The sequence below is a fragment of the Plectrocnemia conspersa genome, unplaced genomic scaffold (genome assembly GCF_051122295.1).
Source record: "Plectrocnemia conspersa isolate PC_06_02 unplaced genomic scaffold, ASM5112229v1 ptg000007l, whole genome shotgun sequence".
NCBI lineage: Eukaryota > Metazoa > Arthropoda > Insecta > Trichoptera > Polycentropodidae > Plectrocnemia > Plectrocnemia conspersa.
In genome coordinates this window covers 7,865,537-7,887,397 of record NW_028277171.1, presented here as the reverse complement: position 1 = coordinate 7,887,397, position 21,861 = coordinate 7,865,537, and the positions used below count along the sequence as shown (strand labels likewise).

General features: G+C 28.4%; 1 protein-coding gene across 2 annotated transcripts in view; it reads left to right on the top strand.

Moving 5' to 3' along the window:
- The window catches only part of fdl (beta acetylhexosaminidase fused lobes), a 100,500-nt gene that overhangs the window by 50,073 nt on the left and 28,566 nt on the right, over nucleotides 1-21,861 (top strand). For both annotated transcript variants that reach the window (XM_088188666.1, XM_088188665.1), the window contains one exon: nucleotides 14,690-14,747. The gene's annotated coding sequence lies outside the window, so the exon portion shown is untranslated. The remainder of the gene's footprint in view (nucleotides 1-14,689; nucleotides 14,748-21,861) is intronic.

Genomic DNA, 21,861 nt, shown 5'->3' with positions numbered 1-21,861 from the left:
TGTTTATCTAATTTATTTAACATATTTAATAGTGTTGCACAATAATTAAAATGGGGCAATATTATACTATTGTAAATTATTTTTTTTGTATTTATACTTAATATATTTCTTAATCTAGATAATAAACCTATTTTTCTACTAATTTTTTTTAATATGTAATTACAATGTTCTTTAAAATTTAATTTTGTATCAACAATTACTCCTAAATATTTTATATTATCCACTATTTCTATACTAGAGTTATTTATTACTATTTTGGTACTATTATCTAACACATTTTTATAATTAATAAACATACATTTAGTTTTATTCTCATTTAATTTAAGTACATTATTCTTTAACCATATTTCTAATATACTTAATTCATTATTTAAATTATTTACAATTTGTTTAATGTTATCACCTATGCAATACATTAATGTGTCATCCGCAAATAGATGAATTTTACATTTTTTCACGTTATTAACTATATCATTAATATACAAAACAAATAACAATGGTCCCAATTTAGACCCTTGTGGTACTCCATAAGACACTAATTTCTCTTCAGAATATACATTATTTATTTTAACTTTTTGTTTTCTTTTATATAAGTAATTATTAAAATTTTCTTTTATATAAGTAATTATTAAATGCTAAAAATCATATAAATATTTTATGAATATTTAGTGATTGCGGTTCTGTCACAAAATAATATAACTTAATATGAAGGATATTCATGAAATAAAGTGTAAAACATATTTTTAAAACATCCAATGCCTTTCATTTTTCACAATAGAATTAAATGTCATAGATATCATTGTTTTTGGCACCCAGCGCTCGCATTCTTATATATTTTATAAAGAATAGTTCAGAATACATCTGAATATTATTTATAAATATCACAATTAGTTAATCGCTTATAATTTGTCTTTTTAAATAAGTTTATCAGTGACAATGACTTTTTTTTATTTCTTCAACGAGATCATCACTTTTTCAAATATAAATTATAGACACCATTTTGTCTGTTCTTAACCAAATTGCCATAAGCAATAGTAAGCAATGATTAAAAATTGCCACGACCATGTTATACATATACTCCAATCACAATTTTGCTGCGACTGAAGCGTAGAAATCTTTTCCGAATATCCCTTGTGTATCATTGTTTTAAATAAAGGGCTGCTATATTTTATTTCAATATAAAAATAATAAACAACCGATTATTGTTAAACTTTGAAAGAAAAGCAATTCCCCCGATTCGATGTCAAATCCTTATTCACATTGCATTGCATTTTTTAATGAATGCACACTGACAATGGGCATAGTATTCTCATTTTTGATACATTCATGGGAGATTTATTAAAAAAAATCTTTGTTAAAATAATGTATCCAGTTCAATGAATTTGTACTATAAGAAAAATTCATTTATGGCATAAAACTGTTTTAATCACTTCTGGAAATATTATTTAAATATTTTGCTAATCGTTTAAATGCTGAAATTGGATTACTGATTTTTTATTAAATTGAAATTATTTTATAATAAAACATCTACTAAAATATGCAATTCGGTTACTCGTGTAATGTAATATTGAATTTTATATGTTTTTTATTTAGCATACCTAAAAAACTTACTCTATTTTATACTGGCATATCAATCACAAACACCCAAAACATTTTTCATTTGAACCCATGAAGTTTTTCATTATTTTATTATTTATATTACCCAGAAGCCACTTAGTTGTATATTAACTGGAATCGTAATAGTTCAAAATCAACAGAGTGTATATACATAACAGGTGTATATATGACTTAATATATTTTATGTTATATATATATAATTTATTTTTAATTAATAGAATAATTTTAATTCTATTTTTATGCACAATCCTATATATTGTTACGATATATACAAATTAAAATCCATACAATGAATCATAAGGCTTTAAAAGATTTATTGTATTGTATCATATCAAACAATAGTTTATCTATAATATCATTTTTTAACCAATTTAAATTCTAAAAAGCTATTTAGTTTTTTTCAACGTTTTGTTTTATATTTTTATTTTTTATAGAATTGTAGCTAATAACAAATTGCAAAAAATAAAATGGTTATAAACTCGTAACATGTATTGTATATATCATTTGTATGTTTGTACACAATTATAATATTAAAGTAATCGTTTTATAAAACCATATTATATTGTTAGATACTTATGTAATTTGTGTTTAGTAATGGATTTAAGGTTTTATAAATGTGGTTTTATAGACTTTATACAAAATAGTTTTATTTGCCATTTATTACATATACATGAATATACTATGCACTCATATATGTATATAGTACATTTACACAAACACTAAAGAGATCTATTATTATTAACTGTCGGTTCCTCACTAGCGTGAGGTACCGCAGCTAGTTTATTATAAATAAATATTGAAAATTATATTGTTGCACTTATATAAAAAATATATGCACCATACCACATAAATTGTTACAGCTCTGTTACAGTAGCTATCATTGAAAACGTTGTTGAGAAGCTGTTTGGCGCGTATAAGGGAAACTGTTTTGGGGCGCTGCCGTTTTAGCCGCGATGGTAAAGAATAAGGGACGCAATCGGGTCTTTCTAATGTACTTTATCTATAATACGTCATTTTAATGATTTCATTTATCTCAAGAATATTTCTACGTTCTTTATTAAAATGTCACGGGTTCATTATAAGAAACGCGTTTCACTTTATCGATCCGTCGATCGTGTTCTCTGTTATTATTGTTATCTATGCTAGAAGCAGATCATCCGCACTAGCTGTTACCATTCAGTACCCTAATACACTAACATTGAATATTAACCTCTAATAACACGGTGCAAATAAAGACGTGCTATTTGGGTGCGTGTAGTTGGGGGACTAGAAAATACTCATACATTTTTTGCAATACTAATCTACGATCCATTTGACTCGCATTTAAATAGCACGTCCCCAATTTACCGTGTTATTGGGGGGTCTATTGTACTTTGTATTATTTTTGACCATCATGACGCATTAGGATAAAGGTACTCCGGATGTTCCCATCCGCTCCTTGGGGTCGAGCATAGGCTATTATCCACCAGCATATTAACGACCCATAGCTAAAACACCCTGTTGCTCCACATCTGTTTTTGACGTACACCTAAGCCGTCACGATCGACGACTGCTGCCGGGTTCCCGGTCACTATCTATATATGCATTAAAGTAACCTGATATGTTAAGAGGTCTTATTAAATTCTTTTATCTAATTAATGTATTAAATAATTAGACTCCTCGTTAATATTATTTCTATTTTTAGTAATAATAATTCACAAGTTTTGGTGAGTTATGGTTCAAATATTACGACGTTCGAGTGAAACGTTTTGTAGAAATTCATGTTATATTATACACACAAACCTAAATTAACACACATTTACATAAGGAACAATGCGAGTGGCATTTCCTTAGACGTCACTCACACAAAAGAGAATATGTTGTCTGGCAAACTTTATGATAACTTTAATCTATGACGTGTATTTGTGTACTCAGCGTCTAAGAAAGGCAAATATCAAATTAATATTTTTTACACTCTTAGGTATACACAAGTAAACTCTATTTTCTTATGCCTAAATCTATTTGTGTAAAATCTTTATGTATCACTGTTTTTGGCATTTGCTATCACTATATTAAATTATTATAGGTATTTTATACAGATAATTTAAAATACATTTTGACCTTTAAAAGTAATTTATTTAAATAAATATAATTATTTGAAATGCCACTGCTTAAAATTTAATTTGCGATATTTCGTATGTTAATATGATACACTGTATAATATTCGTACATATTTTTTACCATTCATTCGTTGCAACTCGCTAATGAATATGGATTCCATTTTTCCATCCCGATACACATTACCACCGGAAAATAAATAGCTTTTCGTCGTTCGTGTTTAATAGAAACTTGACAGTGCAGCGCGACTGCCGCGGGACATTTTAACGGACAATGGCTCCTCAGAATTGATTGATTGACTATTCTGGTGTCGGCCATTTTTGTTTTAAAAATATACACCTTTCCAACCATTCTTATGGCATGGCGGGGTCAATCCATCATCGAATTTTTCGCTATATCACGTTTATTACGTCGATAAATCCGAAGCGACACGTTTATGGATAAGCTTTCGAAATTTGGTTAGTGCTTATATTGCGAATTACATACTACAGTTGCGAAATTGAGTGAAAACGTTAAAAATATTCTATGTAACAGCATACTAATAATGTGCCTTGCACCTAACGCATCAATTACGTAACTTTAAAATTATACTAATATCCGATAATGATCAAAGAGTAAGGTAAAACTATTTTAGTGAACACGATATTTTAAACATTTTAAACATTTCAGACATTTTAAAGCAGCATATAATCTCACTAGCCTCTATCTGTTTAAATATATTTTCACCAGTAGTATACACTTACCGATAAAAATGTATTCGAATACGCAGTCACTGAAACTTTAATTAATACACCCATACCTCGCTATACGGCCGCTCTTTATACGGCATTTCGCTATAACGGCCCTCTTCAATTAAGGCACGTTTTCGATTTACGGCCTAAAATGTTTCGCTATAACGGCAAAAAAAAATTTTCGATGTCGATTTTAAAAAAAAATTAAAAATAGATTTAATTTGCATAATTTAAAAATGAAAGGTGAAGCAGCTAGCGCCGATAAGGCCGCATCTAAGGAATATCCCAATATTTTAAAGGGAATTATTGAAAGAGGTGGTTATAAACCTGAACAAGTGCTTAACGTAGACGAAACAGGGCTTTATTGGAAGCGAATGCCTGATCGCACGTATATTTCAAAAATCGAAAAATCTGCGCCTGGTTATAAGGTGTCTAAAGAACGATTAACTTTGCTACTTGGTGCAAATGCCGCGGGTGATTTTAAGCTAAAACCCCTTTTAATATATTTGTCGGAAAATCCAAGGCCTATTAAAGGACTAAATAAAAATCAAAAACCTGTCATATGAAGATCCAACAAGAAAGCTTGGATGACCAAAGCTACTTTTGAGGATTGGTTCAAAAATCACTTTTGTACAGAAGTGAAGAAATATTTGCGAGACAATAACTTAAGCAACAAGGCTTTGTTAATTTTGGATAATACACCAGGGCATCCTACTAATTTATCCGAACTATCTGAAGATGTCACGATTGAGTACCTTCCGAAAAATACAACAGCTCTGATCCAACCAATGGATCATGGTGCAATAGCCACTTTTAAAGAATATTACCTACGCCGAACTTTCCGACAACTTATAAGGGAAACCGATGGTAAATCTTCAATTAAAACATATTGGAAATACTATAACATCAAGTATGCTGTTGACAGCATCAGTGAATCATGGAAGGAATTAAAATTAACAACAATGAGCCATGTTTGAAAAAAAAATATGGCCAGAATGTTTAAAAAGTGCTGATGCAGAAGTTAATTGCCTTCCTGAAATTAGGCAAAATTTTGGCTCTAGCACATGATCTCGGCTTTGAAGGTTTGAACGAACGTGATGTACTTGATCTACTTGAAGCTGGTAGGGAAGCCCTTTCATAAGAGGAACTCATTCAGTTGCAAGCAGAACCGGTATTTGATGAAGAGACAGAGCCTGTTGTATCCAAACAGCTAACATCAAAAAAATTGTCGAAAGCTTTTTCCTATTTCGAACAAGGAATAAACATCCTCCTTGATCCTGACGTCGAACGTAGCGCTAAAGTTTCTCGAGGAATTAACTCTGCCATTAGCTGTTATAAATCACTAAAGAACGAAATAGACAAGAAGGCAAGACAAACAACGTTGGACAATTTTTTTAAGCCAGGCCCATCCTTACCAGCGAAAAATGATGACAGTGATCTGCAGGTTACCATTTCTTTATCGTCTTCAGATTAAAGCCATTTAAAAAAAATGTATGTATACATACACATATTTTATGTACAATAACATGAAGTTGTTTCATTTTTGCTTATGGATTATTGTTGGTTTTTGGAGTCTGTTATTATTTTATGTACAAATGTATGTACTTGTTATGTATGTATTTTTGATTTAAATGAAATAAAAAGATAAAATGCATTTTAAATGATAAACCATGTTACATATTTACCAAATTTGGAACCGATCCCATTGAATTTGTATGAATTTGTATTAGAATAATTGATTCGTTATACGGCTTTTCGCTTAGCGGCCATGTTTCGTGGAACGTATCTAGGCCGTAAAGCGAGGTATGGGTGTATATACATTCACTTATAAGACACGTTCACTCCAAAATTTAAATTAAAATGCAGTTCGTCGCTCAAACTTCACAACTAATTGATGGATTATTTTTTAATAAAAGGATGTTTGTATTTTTTACTACAATAAAACAAATACAAAAATTCCTTGAATCATAGTTATATTAAGAACTGCAATTAGCGTATATCAAATAAAGAGTAAATGTCAATAATAAATGTAATAAAAGCAAATCTAATAAATTGTGAATATATATTATTGTATATTTACATATTGACGTTAAAATATATTCTCTTAATTATTATAAACAATATTTTACTTATATTTCTAACGAATTTTTCAATTAAATTTATACTAAACTCTTTTCAGATGTAATTTGTGTATAACTTTATCATATAAATAGTTTTACCATATACATACATTATCAAAAAAAGATTATAATATGATCTTGTTAATATTTATAATCATCACTATTTTTAATATCTAATATTTTTTTATAATTTATTCCTAATGGGAGTTTCTATTTCTTGGTCAATTTTAATAGATTTGATTTTCCGAAACATTTTAAAAGTGATTAAATTGATATATAATATATAAAAAATTGTATGTATCTGTCACTTATACTATTTTGTTTATGCAGGTGTATTATATGCTATATATAGATACTAATAAATAACATTCTTGCTAATGTAAGTTATCTAATTTAAAATTATTGACATGATTTATTATATCCTAATATTTCGGGATAAATAAATAGCCGCAATATGATGATTTCTATACTAAAATAATTCAAAAGATATTTTATTGCTAGCTTTCAAAGAACTCTTTATGATCATAGTTATACAACAATTTTTGCCATCGAAAATCGCCATTAAAACTTTTAGGTAGCAAATGCGCTTCGCTTCACACTCGATATATTTTTAAAATAATTTTAGCCCATAGTATTATATATAAAGATACCTTAAAAGCTCTATAAAGTATCATACATAAAATATTTTTTCACAAACCCAATAAAAATCTAAGGATATGTTTATGAATAAACATTTTTCTTCGTTTGAATTGTGGTGGTTTAATTTATCGCAATGAAAACACCGCTTTTCACTACAAAATTGAATCTGAAACATTTCACGAATTCCTGCCGGAACAGTTTTCACAATGTAATGCCAAGTTCGCCAAAAGTTCTGATGGGTCTTTAATTTACTCATACCAAGCAATATAGACATCGTTTAGTTTTGGAGTAACTGATTATTTACAAATTTAAATGGATGTTTATTTAAAATTCGATATCTCATCTAAAAAGTTCATAATTTAGAAAACTAATTTATGCGCTTCTAGATCTCGTTCTATACGACCAAGTTGAAGCTTATTCTTAGCGCTTTTGTCAAAGGAGCTAATAAGTGCCGGCGCGATAAAATTAAGCAAAGAAGAAAGGAAGAAAAAACCTAAGGATCCCGCATTTAATTCCATCGCGATTATCCTTTACATCCGAGCTCTTCGGGGAAATGTGCGAGGAAACGACGAGTGGGCCTAATATCCGGGCAAATCTGATTACTTCCCGTCGCTAAAGTCGGCCTTGCTTGCCAATTCCCAGCTCGTTTCCGGTGATGACCTTCAAATTTGCACACGTGGCGTTTCTTAGAACTGTGACACTCGAAGAAGTTCAAAGTATCCACAAGACTTAGTGTTGGCAAATATATTTCTCCTTCATGGGCAATTTTTTACTTTATAATTTACTAGATGACTTAACGTATATTTTGAATGGTTCACCAAGTAGTAAAGAGTTCTTCGAAGACTTGTTTAGCTCAGGAGTGGATATTTAACTGCTTGAAAGTCTGATCAAGCAGTTAAAGTGGTTAAGGATCCCGGAGCGCAACTTCTCCTGATTTCTCTGAAGCTGATCGTCCAGGATCAGGTCCGCTAAACACTTATTGTGTAATTAAGATACAGTATGAATTTCTGAGGGTAGCTCATTAGCATTGTCGTAAGGCAGGAACCATTCCTACATTTTTAAATTAATTTTCCTTTTCTTTAAGGACAACTATGCTAGTCCTACTTGTGAAACGTGTCGTCTACTGACATAACAATAGCATTATACTTAAAATATTTATTAAGCTTTTCACTCATCTATGCTACGCAAATAAAATTTAGTTTGCAGCTATTTTCCATTCATAAACATTTTTAAATATGAAAAAAATCATAATATTTTTTAGGTCAATGTCTAGAGCAGCGTTTCCCAAACTATGTTCTGCGGAACAGTAGTTCAAATATGTTTGATCTTGTGTAATATTAACAGACGAGTGATAAAGAAGGACTATCTTTTCACACCTAATATGCATTAAAGAGATAATGTATATTGATTTCGTTGTAAGCCAACTGTAATTAGTCTGTCGACAGTTGCCAAGATTGTCAAGTCGGTTGGGAACGTGGTTGACTTTGTTAACAAATCTAATTAAAAAAAAAAACAAAAAAACTGAAAAATACGTGTTAAGCTTTAGAAGTCGAAGGCATGTATGTCATGCCCAAAATGGTTTACCATTGCAGTCCAAAGGCCAAAAACCATTTTAAATAAATAAATGATTTCATTAGTTACTCAGAGATACTTCTATCAATATATTATAGTAGAAATATTTAGTAATTCCTAAACAGTTTTGCCTGGATTTGTCAAATTATTAAAGCTTCGATGAAATTTAGAGATTTTTTGACCAGTCTGTTCCAGCCGCTCAAAACCGAGACGTGTGAATTGTTAGCCATGGTTCTCAACTTAAAAAATTTTGTTTTTACATATACGTACATATTTTCTTTAAATAAATTAAATTACAAATTACGAATTGAATTGTAAAATTGATGTTAACGAATCAATTGTCATGTATTTATTATTTTGTGCCCTATTATAGGTCTATAACGTCGCGAGGATTAATAAGGCTGAATATTTTATATTAATCGGGAGTAATCCTTCAGTTGTACAATCGATTTATGCGATATATTCTTCATAATGAAGGATATCATATATAAAGGTGATCTTACTTCAGTTTCCGAATATTTAAAACAAACACAAATTTAAAGATATCTTCGATTTTTTTTATAAATCGAACTTTTGATGTATTTCATTAATTAAGAAAAATCAATTAAGTGGCGGATGTTGGGTTTTAAGTTCTCCAACGGCGTTGAATCTCATGATTTTAGCGTACAGTTGCTTCCTTTGAATTTGGCCAGAAAAATGCATGTCATTTAATTAAATACTACGAATCTTAAATTTTAATCGAAATATTAAAAAATGACAAATTAGCTAAATTTGCCCCCCCCCCCTGTAAAAAACTGAAATGTCTCTGATTCTATAATAAATCAAAAAATTTTGCTTTACCCCTTAATCATAATTTTAAAATATATCATTTCAGTGAAATTATATCAGTATACATTTTCACCGGTAGATATATATATATTTTTAACAGTGAAACTATAATTTATCTGGAAGGTGACAGTAAAATTTTATGATTTTAACTTTTGCATACGTAGTAAAATATACATTTACGTACTTATCATTATTTATTTACATGCAATGTAAAAACGTTACAGTTAATGTGTATATTTCAGTGAAGTTATATTTTTACTAGTGAAGTACAAATTAATTTTCACCAGTAGATGTGTATTTCTACTAGCGAAAATATAATTCAACTGATAAACGCTAGTGAAATTATATGCTGCTCTAAAATGTCTCCAAGCCTAAATTTTACAGTCGCGAAACTTCCATTTTCTGTACAAACCCAAACCAACAGAATTTTTATTAGATCAAGTCCAAAATACAAAATAAACGAACACATCCTTCATGGTGAAAAAATATAAAAAGTACAGATATTGCTTCATAGTGCTTCATATTATACTATGTATTAAAAATATGATAGCTATCCTTACCAACATTATTACGAACATATATAAATGTATTGCTTAAAATATATTCAACCCGAATTTTGGTTAATAGGAGAACGAAAAAACAATTATCACTTCTCAGAAGTCAAAAATTCACGTCAAAAGCAATAAAATCGTTTGGCGCCGTTCCCACTGCAACATTAGGCCTACCTACTTTTTATATAAAAATGGTTTAAATTTGCGTAAAAAATATATTTTAACAAAATTGTTTACAAAACTACAAATTGGAGTTTCCTCTTAATCTAATATTACAAAACAAATGTCACACATGAACAGACCAAAACGTAAATACAATTATATTATTTAAATTTTGGATTTACATCTATTAGAAATTCAGGTGCTCCTTTTATGTCATAAGATACTTGCAAACTATTCTTTGGCTCCAGCTAAACTTCCTAGGCACTTTGAAAAGATACAAAGATACACACTGATCATAAAGAAAATGATATGCATTTTTTTATGAGACAACGTGAATCACTGGATATGTCTAAACTTTAAATGATGAAAATTGCTAAAAATAAAAATGAAAGTGCAACAGTCACAGTATTGCACTTAATGCTAAAGCTTATAAAATTTAAGAAACATTTATTAAGCCATTTGTGAAAAAATTAATGTCATACGATATTACAATTCTCAAATAATACTGTTTTACTACACATGACTGGCATAGAGAAAGCTAAATGATCCACTTTAACATTACTGTAAATATACATTGCAAATGTATGATTCTACAAATGTCGTAAGACTGGCTGTACTACTAGTATTTATTCGTAACAGAAAACTACATCATTGCAGCCTTATTTATTATTTTAATTAAAATTCCTTTGATTCCTAGTAGTAACTTACTTCAAGTGACTTTAATTTTTCTTGCTCAACTTGCATGTCAGCTTAATGTTACACTTATGTGTTAGTAATTAAATTGTGTAGTGACTATTTAAACAAAAAAAAATGTCTATAGCCAAGTGCTAAATTATATTATAAATATAACTGGAAGCAAAACGCCGGTCTATTTATATGATAAAAATCGATAAACGTCACCGGTGATAGCCAGCTTTGACGTCAAGGGAACTAAACTATTAAAAAGCGGAATGCCAACCCCCAGATACTATACATGGGTACGATGGGGGTGAATATAGGCATAAATAAATTTCGTAGGTTTACCCTTTATGAGGCTCTCAGTGGAGTGCTGTTCATCATAGGATATCTAAATCTTTAAGCGCGCTCTAAGAGGCCCGGGGCCGGATCCATATAGTGCAACATTGCAAAGTTCGTTCACGGTAGAACGCCCTGAAATATTCACTGGGGAACTTTCGAAAGTGTTATTATATACTTTCCGCTGAGACCATTGTGCAATGTGGTTACAAAACGGTGCTTTTTAAATGGAATTCCTAACGCGTCGCTAGCATAGTTCCAATCGATTTAAAGATAAAATCTACTTGACTTTTTTACTTTTAGTTTATCTGACATGCAAACTATTTTATGAACGTTTGATAAACTCGTATTTAGTACATGTCATGATTTTCTTAACGCAACTTAAAGTTTAAATAAAAATATTTATTATATGAGTATGTTATCGTAATAGTGCATTTACATAATTTACAGGTAATTAATTTAGATAGCTAGGCATTAGTTATGTGTTTAAAGAATTTTAATACAATTTCGTTAACCTCTTGGACTAACGTTATTTATGCTACACTGGTAGATTTACAGCTATAAAATAATGAATAAAAATTCCAAGGCAAACATATATTAACTGATATATACAAAGCTCTTAGATATTTAGACATTTATAAAATTTCACTTGCTGTTTCTACAAAAGGTCTGTATATAATACATTTAACGGGTTGTAGCGTAATTCAATCAAATATCCATTTAATGTTATGTCGAATCTTAAACAATACTTTAAAATAACGCAACAAAATTTTGTATCTATACATAAATTGACTTAATTTTGTATACGATTGTATATTTATTTATCGAGGTATTAGGATGTTTATATTTATATACATCAGGAAGCAATTGCAGTAGCCTTCTCTGATGCAAGATTACCTGTGCATCTAAGGCGGACCGCTCCGTCCACTAACAACTTCCTTCCGACCGAGAATTTTCCCCTCTCAAGAAAATCCTCTTCAATTTTCCGGCAAGTTACCCAGCACTCTTTGGCTGCCTTGAACCAGCAGTTTCATAAGGCTTATATACGTAAAAGAAAGAATTTCATCGGCGTCCTAATATGCGCCAGATGACTATGAAATTCGCATGAAATATATTTACATACTTCCATATTGTATTATATGTACCATCAGTCTATTTGTCTTCTCAATGAATCAAAAAAAATATAATACGCTGAATGACTATTCATGCAGAGTAATATTCATTTTAATGAAATCTGCTCACTGTAAATGTAAAATGTCACAGAAGGCGGCGATGAAAGGGATTGCATTTGTGCCAAATGCAATTTAAAAGCGTTTTCTTTATAGTAAAAATGAGAATATGTTAACTTATTCTTTTACTTGTGAATGATTTATTGTCATTTCCTTTGTTAAAATGCGCCAAACAATTTTTGTATTCAAATTCGCTTGATATTGAGCGTTTTTACCTTTGAGTAAGATGACACAAATATAAGATTAATATGTACAGTATACATTAATTTTAATTAAACCTCAGAGTAGTAAGTTAATTTATACATTTTTGTTAATTTGTATCAATCAGGAGTGAGTTAAATTTACTTTTTTCCATAATTATTTATTATTACTTTATATTGCAATTATAGTAAATAACGTTTTATTGCTTTGGTTTATTTTACTATTAATTTAATTTATTTTACATATTTTTATATATTATTCGGATTTATAACAATTTAAAAACTCAACATTTTTTATGAATTGAATTAATGTTCATTAATTTTGTATTAATTTATTTGTATTTTATTATATAAAAATCACTTACTTTTGTCAAATTAAAAAAAATATTATTGTAATATAATGTTTTTTCTTTATCATTTCTTCAGTTAAATATGTAAATATATAGCTATCTGGCGTACCACAACAAAGTGAAAGATCGACCACCGTACATGTACGGCGATACAGCTCAAAGGGTTAAACATTATCTATTTAAATATCTTGTTACAGATTTTATATTATAAACTACTAATAAAGCAATTTTATTAATACTTATTAAGTTAAAAGTGTTTTAATTAATTTTTAGATTATAAAATTACAGTAATATAAAAAAGGTAGTTTTATTTATTGTATTTGGTTTTTGTAGTGAAGATACTATGGAAAATAATTTGCCACTTAAAATTTTGTTGGTTATAGATAATGCTTCTGCTTATCCTCCAGATATTGAGAACGGCTTTTTCAAGGAATTCGGTTTATTAAAATCAAGCTTTTTCTCCTAACACCAGCGCATGTATAAGCAGGTCATTTCGAAATCTAAAAAGCTATACATAAAATCACTATTTCAGCGATGCTTTGAAGTGACCGAAGAAACAAATCTCATTCCAAGATTTTTGAAAAAATCATTTCCATTTCGTGAGCTGCCTCTCGTCAATTTTCCTCTGAGAAAACTGTAGCCTAATTGCGCTTGCTGGCTTTGCTCATAAACCGTAGTCACCAATTTTTGATAAAGAACATAAAACTAGAGTATTCAAGAATTGCTGAAGAAACATGGCCAGGACCCGACCACCGAAAAATTAATGAATCTGCATCACGAGAAACCGAGGAGATCTTGTTTAAAACGTAGGAGAAAACGCCTTATAAAAACCTCACTTCAATTATATAATAATTGCAATAAAGGTGATTATATTAATAAATTAATTTAAAAATATCCAGAGCAAAATCTGTAATTAAAAAGTTCAATTTATAACGTATTTGTATTTATATTAATATTTGCGAAACATTCTATAAATTCAAGTTGAAAATAAACGAATTTATACAATGCAACTATTAAATTTTTAATTTAATTTCTGTTTTTAATTATTATAAAATTTTTGCTACTATTTTAATATCACGAATTGTAAAATATTGGTATAAATGATGAAAGGCATGGAAATCAAATTTATTGGAACACGTTTGGCATTTCAATGATTTTCCTCCATTTTGTTAATGAACATTGCCATATTCATGGATAATATTTCAGTCTCGGTAATGGATTATTTTATTAACCAAACTAATATGTTTGTTATAAAATACAGTATCTACATATCCATACTTAATTATTACATAAAGGGTTTTCATATATATGCCGATTTAATTTAATTGTTTTTCTACTAATTAATATAATATATGAGAACCCTTCATCCTTAAAGATAATAAATAAAAAAATATACTTACATAAGCACTATGACAATCCGACTGCAATGTGTATATTCCAGGGGTGCGAGCCCGCGGTTTCCGAGTCTTGTTCGTGCGACCGCAGCAGTAAACAGCTGCGCATATTGCCATCAATGCACAACTGAGTACTGCACTGCAAAAAATAAAATAGCATTTAATTTTTTTTCATATTGTTTCAGATATATTCTAGAGGGTCCTCACTGAACTTGTCACGATTACAGATAAAACAGAATTAAGGTAAATCTTATATTTTATAGTATTGATAAGATGATATTATTTTTAACACTTACTGCAACCCTTGCAGCGATTTTTTTTTGTATTCTGATGGAACTTCAATACACGAAACCCTTTTACAATTTATATTGAAAACTCTCTAAATTAAAACTTTATTTAACTAATACATTTTTACATTAGATTTAATTTCTACGCTTTGTTGCGTAATATAACGTCTTTACTATGACAGTTAAATAAATATTTTAAACCCTTATAGCTCATGAACACAATTTTGTTCTATGATGCCAGAAATCTGATTTCTCAATTTCTTAGATTTTTTATCATTAATTAAAATACGTTATTGCCGTATTTAAACCCAATAATTTTTTTATTACAAATCTGATTATTCTTATAGGTTTCCCCAATGTGTCATGATAAATGTGTGGCAAAATATAATAAATATGATTCACAAACTGTCCACATAATCAAAATTTATAAATAGATTTATGAACTTGGTATATTTATGTTGGGGTGTGAAAAAGTAGCGATAATTTTAATTTTAATTAGAGAGTTTTAATTTTTATTTTACTTTCATTTTATATTGTTCTTTCAATTTGCAAAACATTTGTGAAATGTAGAATTTGCTGCATTTTTAAGCTAGCTCAGTGATTTTGTCTTCATCTTATATTTGGTCGCGAAAGGTTGTCCTATTAACCATCTTAATCTGCGGGTACTGAAAAAATATGATAAATATAGTGCCTGCGGCATCAAAACGTTGTTGTTTTTGGATAAAGTATTAGTTGGTGAATTATTTTGGTTCAAATTACATATAATTGTTTTCCTGAGATTCTGTTCTCTTTTTTGGATAACCTAACATATAAGGCGTATAACTAAAATAAATCATAGTAGACTATACTGCTTTAATTGAAAAGATAAAATAAACCAATGAAGTTATTTTTTTTCTGCTGCTGACGAATTAAACATAATAATAACAGTAGGCAATCCATATGGGTTGTTCATTTATAAGTAAGATTTACAACCATATTTTATTGAGTGGTCAGTTAAAAAACAGTTTATTTAAAAGTATATATAACATATTCAAAAATGTTGTACTAAGTAGTCAAATAGACATTTGCTTTTTTCTAAAAAATAAGTAAGGCTTATTTGTTTTATATATCAACAGTTTATTATTCGGAAATGGTATTCGCTTTATTTTTATATATTATTTTCTCCAGCCAATGAGTCTTTAAACTTATCGACTAATTTGTAGACAGTTAGTAAATTTGAGTTGTTTATTTTTCAACATTATTTTTCATTTTTAATAATTATATCTGCCTTATTTTTTTCATGAGTTTGCAAAGAGGTCTTAAATTTTTTGTGGGGAAGCAAAAATGTAAATGTCTGCATTTTATAATGCATCCTATTTATGATAAGGAAATCCAATTTGCTCGGAGACGAATGAGTACAGTTGAACTTAAATTGGAGAGTGAAATTTCGTGGACAATACAGTGTATTATATATAGTTTCGTATACTGTAAGTCTAACAACTGAGCATAGTAAGCTGAAAATCGTCGAACGATCATTAAGGCTTTATGGCAGAGATGGCAGGGCTGTTGGTGCAACTTGAACTTTATGCATCGGTCGGCTCCGGTGGTCTTTCACTTGATTGGACTACGGCTAAATGCAAATGGCTGTTTATAAAAAGTGCTGGTATAAGAGCAAAAAATGTGTGTGCACTCAACCAGACCGGAATGAACCATGGAGTCCCATTAGTTAAGGCTGCTAGTTAGTCAATGCGCTTTATTTCGCTAAAAATCCGGTCCGCATGTACGGTGCTTTAATTCCCGAAGTACTTTCAATACTCTAAAATCGAACACTTGATACCTTGATCGGTGTAAATACAATATAGAAAACTAAAATAAAACATATCCACATATTTTTTTAATGATAACCGTAAAAAATCTGTTTGTACTTCATAGAGAGGTTTTCATTACCTGAAAGCAATGCCAGTAATATTGAACGTCTAATGTGTAATGATACTATTATGACCCAAATCTGAACGACGTTACCTTATTCGCTTAATAATACTGTCATTCCTTCCAGCATTATTAATCTAATTCACCGTGCAAATGTACCTTTAACATAGCTCCTTAATAATTCGAGAAAATATGAATAAAAAACACATTTTTACTTTTTTGCATACTATAAAAATATTATTAGGAACAACTTTCTTCACTACATCGATAATTTATCCCTTAGTTGAACTTGTAATTATTAGCTTTGTAATACAATTTTAAAGAGAAAAACATTTTTTTTTAATAACAGAAATATAAATTAAATAAAATTATTTTTAAAAACATATTTGACCAAAAACAATGTTGAAAATATTAAATATTGCTTATTCAAAAAGTATTTATATTAATATATAAACAAAAATAAAATTGAAACTAGTAATAAGTAAAATTCAATGATTATTTGACTATAAATTAATATATTGATGATGTTTTTATTTTTCATCAAATAATAAAGTCTAAAATTCATACTTATATTTGTTAACCATTTTATTATTTTTACACCCACTTGTGCAAAATAACTTAATTTAAAAAAAAATATATTATTGATAAATTAACTAATTTATTAAATAAATAAATCGTCTTACTTCAAAAACAAAAAGATTTCAAATCTTTTTGTCTTTGCCAAATTAATGAAAATTTAATTTATTATTATATTTCTTAAAGAAAGCTAAATATTATTTTTTCATGCAATAATGTGCTATTTGCATTTGTGCGACATACTCCGAAATAAAACATTTGGCTAAATACACCAAAGAGGTATTTTTTTATCGTGTATTCTAATTCTAGAATAACTTATGAATGCTTGTGTAATTTTCTGTTTCACGTCAATAAACGTACTGACAAAAGGTCTATATATGTATATAATATATTATAGTTCCATACATCTGAAATAGACACGTTTTTAAAATGATTTGGATAATCGATTAAACTTGAATTAAATTCATTACAACCCTGGGAGTTTGGGTTATAATGAATTTAATTCATCGTGCCAAAAATATGTTGTCAAACTGTTTAAAAATATATTTATACTCATAAAGCATAATATAGCTTAACTGAGATTATTTTAACTCTACTTTTATTGTTGATTTAAAGCTGAAAATATCAAAAAAATCATTGTTACGGCTACTGTTAATAAATTTATATAAAGTACAGAAATACTTTTTTAAGCTTAAGACTATCCTCTCTAAAGTTATATAAGTTACTACTGTATGTCTATGATAATATATTTATTTTATTTTATTAATTTATTTAGCTAATAGTTTTAGAGACTTGTACTTGTACTCTTGTATGATTATTTAAAACATTATTTAAATACACTTATAAATAAATATGCAATAACATACAATAGTCCATTCCAAATCTCTTTCAAGTCGAGCTGGATATGTCTAGACCAGATGAGAAACAAATTAGGTTTTACATCACAAAATCTACATTCGACTTTCTCCACAGTCATGGGTGGAACTACCCGTTTGTTCAAAGACAACCAGGAAATTGCCATCATAATTCATCAGACCAAAGTTGCATTTGGTTGCGGGGCATAATACAAATCCGCGAATGGGACAGTTCTTCTATTGTATATATGGAATATTTACATGCATAATGAAGTATTCAAGAGACAATGCATCAAATTGTTTGCTTTGAAAGCTTTTTATATTTAAATCAAGAAGTTTCTTCTCAAGGAAATATTGTAAGTTAAACTTTCACTAGAATTAAAAAAGTCACTGTTTCATTAAGATAATATCCAAGTGCATTTTTATGAAAATGATAGAATCTTATATTCAAAACAATTATTAAAATAATAATACAACTTATATTCATAGACTGATATAGATTGTGTTTAAAACCTGAATTATCTGAGTTTGAGTCCTATTTCAAGCATTTTGCTTTAAATTTCAATCATCTATAGGAATTTGTAATTATTGATTATATTTTTTTTTCACTTTTAATCTCACTGAGAACTTCATTAGAGCCAGGTCGTACATATTAGGTAGAAAAAATCTTATTAAAAAATTACTGGCGCTAAAAAAATATTTACTTTATTAATTAATTTTAAAATTGATAATATTAGTGTTTTTAATATTCATAAAAAACGCTATAAAAATATATTAAAAAGTACACCTAAATAATTTTAATTTTTTTTAGAACTGTACAAGAGTTAACTTTATCAACAAGAATAGGATTAGAACAAGATAATCATTATAATATTATGTATGAAATAATTAGATGGGATATAGAAAGGAAAGATAATATAACAAATATATAAGGAGCTTAAAAAATTTTGGGCGAACTCAAATAATACAGTGTTTTAGAATATTAATCCGTGAATAAACTCATAATCAGCTTAATCGCTTTTGATTCTTGTTTTTAGTATTGACCATCAATAATATTGAGCATTCAATTCTTTCATACAGCTTTAAGAAGTTGAAGACAAAACGTTCTTCTGAACCTGATTAAATTTTTGATTATATTTTGAAAGGTTTAGGCTTTAAAGCCTATATTTAATCTTTTCCTTATCGTTGGAAATGTCTAAAAGTCATAGAAATGTCTAAAAGTAAATTTCAGTTAGTTTTGTTAAACAAAATATTGTAATAAAAAACTTATCGATCTTTCACCAACCTTAGACATCATATGTATTGATTTAAAAAAAATCCACAATGCTTGTAATAGATTATTTTTCGTTTTAATAATCTGACTAAATTTTCCTTAGTTATCTAAGCAATCGTAGATTTATAAATATTTGAAGTCGAATAAATTTTCACCCCTTTCGGGGTTTCAAGGGTTCATTCTGGACCCTCTAGTTCTTTCGTTATTTATTATTGACATAAATATTGCAATAGAAAATTGTTTGGATGCATTTAGAATAATTTACATAGATCTCTGTAGAAATAGACTTCCGCAGACCCTTTGTCTTTTAGTATCGAAAAATGTCATATTATGTCATTTTACTGATCAGATTAACAATCATAATATTTTAACAATTTAAGTAGAAACGTTATAGCTAAAGAAACTTTTACTCAATCACTTTTAAGAACAAGTGGAGTCTCTCTATACATAAAATCTTTGTCATGAAGAATCAGTTTCACTTTGACGATCCTTTCGGTATTCGTTTCTTCTATGACACTTTAATTCACAGCATTTTAAAAATCGGCATCTATAATATGGAATACCCAAGTAACTAAATTCTCTTCATCGAAAAAATCTTGAAATTATTTAAATTATATGGGGATATTTGATTATTTTTCATTTTAGTATGTCAAAACTTTTTTTTAAAAGCGTTAAAATATTATTGCTGTTTAAAATCCAACTATTCTCGGGAAATTCTAAATATTTTAAAAAATGTTGTTAAAATAAAAAAACTCGCTCTCGGGTTTAGAAAAGGCTTTAAGCTCGATGGAAAGTGTTTAAAAATAAAGAAAAGGCTGTAAAGTTACCTTGAAGCATTTTTGATGTTTTGAGTTAAAATAATTAGTGAGAAAACTTTATACGTGTAATCAATCCCAAAGCTTAATTATTTACCAAATACTTATAGTATTTGGTGTATGATATATTTTTAGTATTAATTGTGTACAGAGAAATTTGAATGTTTTTTTTAAATAACTTATCGGAGCATCGACTTGAAACAATCTAATATATATATATATATATATATATATATATATATATATATATATATATATATATATATATATATATATATATATATATATATATATATATATATATATATATATATATATATATATATATATATATATATATATATATATATATATATATATATGCACTCAGTAGGTCAAGGGTCAATTATCAAAAGCAGAAAAGGGTCAAGATAGTTAAAAGTCTAAAGCACCGAGGAGTGGCTCCATTTGGATATGTGTGAGTGATGATAATAGATAGAGTTACCACGCCCGTAATATCGCTATACACTTTTCGAGTGTTCCGAAATAAAGCTCCTCCACATTTAGAACGAGCAGGCAACTCGATACGGAAAAGTTTCTGCATCCCGGAAAAACGTACTATATTATGTGCCTACAATCGAATTGAACCGAATCGTCCGAGCGTATTGCTAACGGGATCCTTATGTCGTTTAAGCGAATATTTTATGAATGGAAGACGCATTAGGCTTTCATAAACCAGAACGGTTAACTCAATGGATTGAAAAATGAATGAAATAAAAAAAATATTAGAACTATTGATTTTTTTATATAGTATATATTTATAATAATTAATCAGACAGTCTTTTATAACTTAAACACCCAAAAAAACACATGTTTTTATTATATGCGAGGCAGATAGTAGTAAATTCTAAATCTGAATGACGTAGGAGAGATAGATAAAAGGCATTGATGGGGTTAAAGTGTGAGATCAAAGGAAAGGCCTTAAAGAAATTAGTTTATGATGTCCATTTTAATGGTGCTCGGCTTATATAAAGGGCTTGCATTAGCTCGAATGGTTCATAGGATAATGCTTTTTGCCACTCTCTACATGCACTCTTCATTAACCATTAATAAAAAAGTTCATCCTGATTTATTTTAGTCACTTTATACATTTTAAGATCATGTTAAAAGCAATTTTTATGCGTTATTTTGCAATGAAAAATTATTAAAAAATAGCAAATTAATTTTTATTTTAGTATGTATTTTAATGTTATTGGAAATTATATATTTTCATTATTTGTTTTTAGTAATAAATTACAAAAAATATTGATTCCATATTTTTATTATTATTTATTCGTATGTGTTTCAAATGAATCTAAAACATATTTTAAATAAAAAAGATTTTTACTGATTATTAAATTGTTTAATAATATTTAATTTAATATACTATATGTATATTATTACTCTATATTCTAATTTATGTATTTGTACTATCTATGCTATATTTACAAAATAGAAGTGGCATTTAAAGGTATTATAGCGAACGTGACATTTAAAGGTATCAGCATAATTATAACTTATTTCGTATTACAAGTCTTTTAACTATCTTAATAGAGCATTTTTATTAACACCCAAAGTTGTTTATGACATTAACATTGAATATTTAAAAAAACGTATTATTTAATT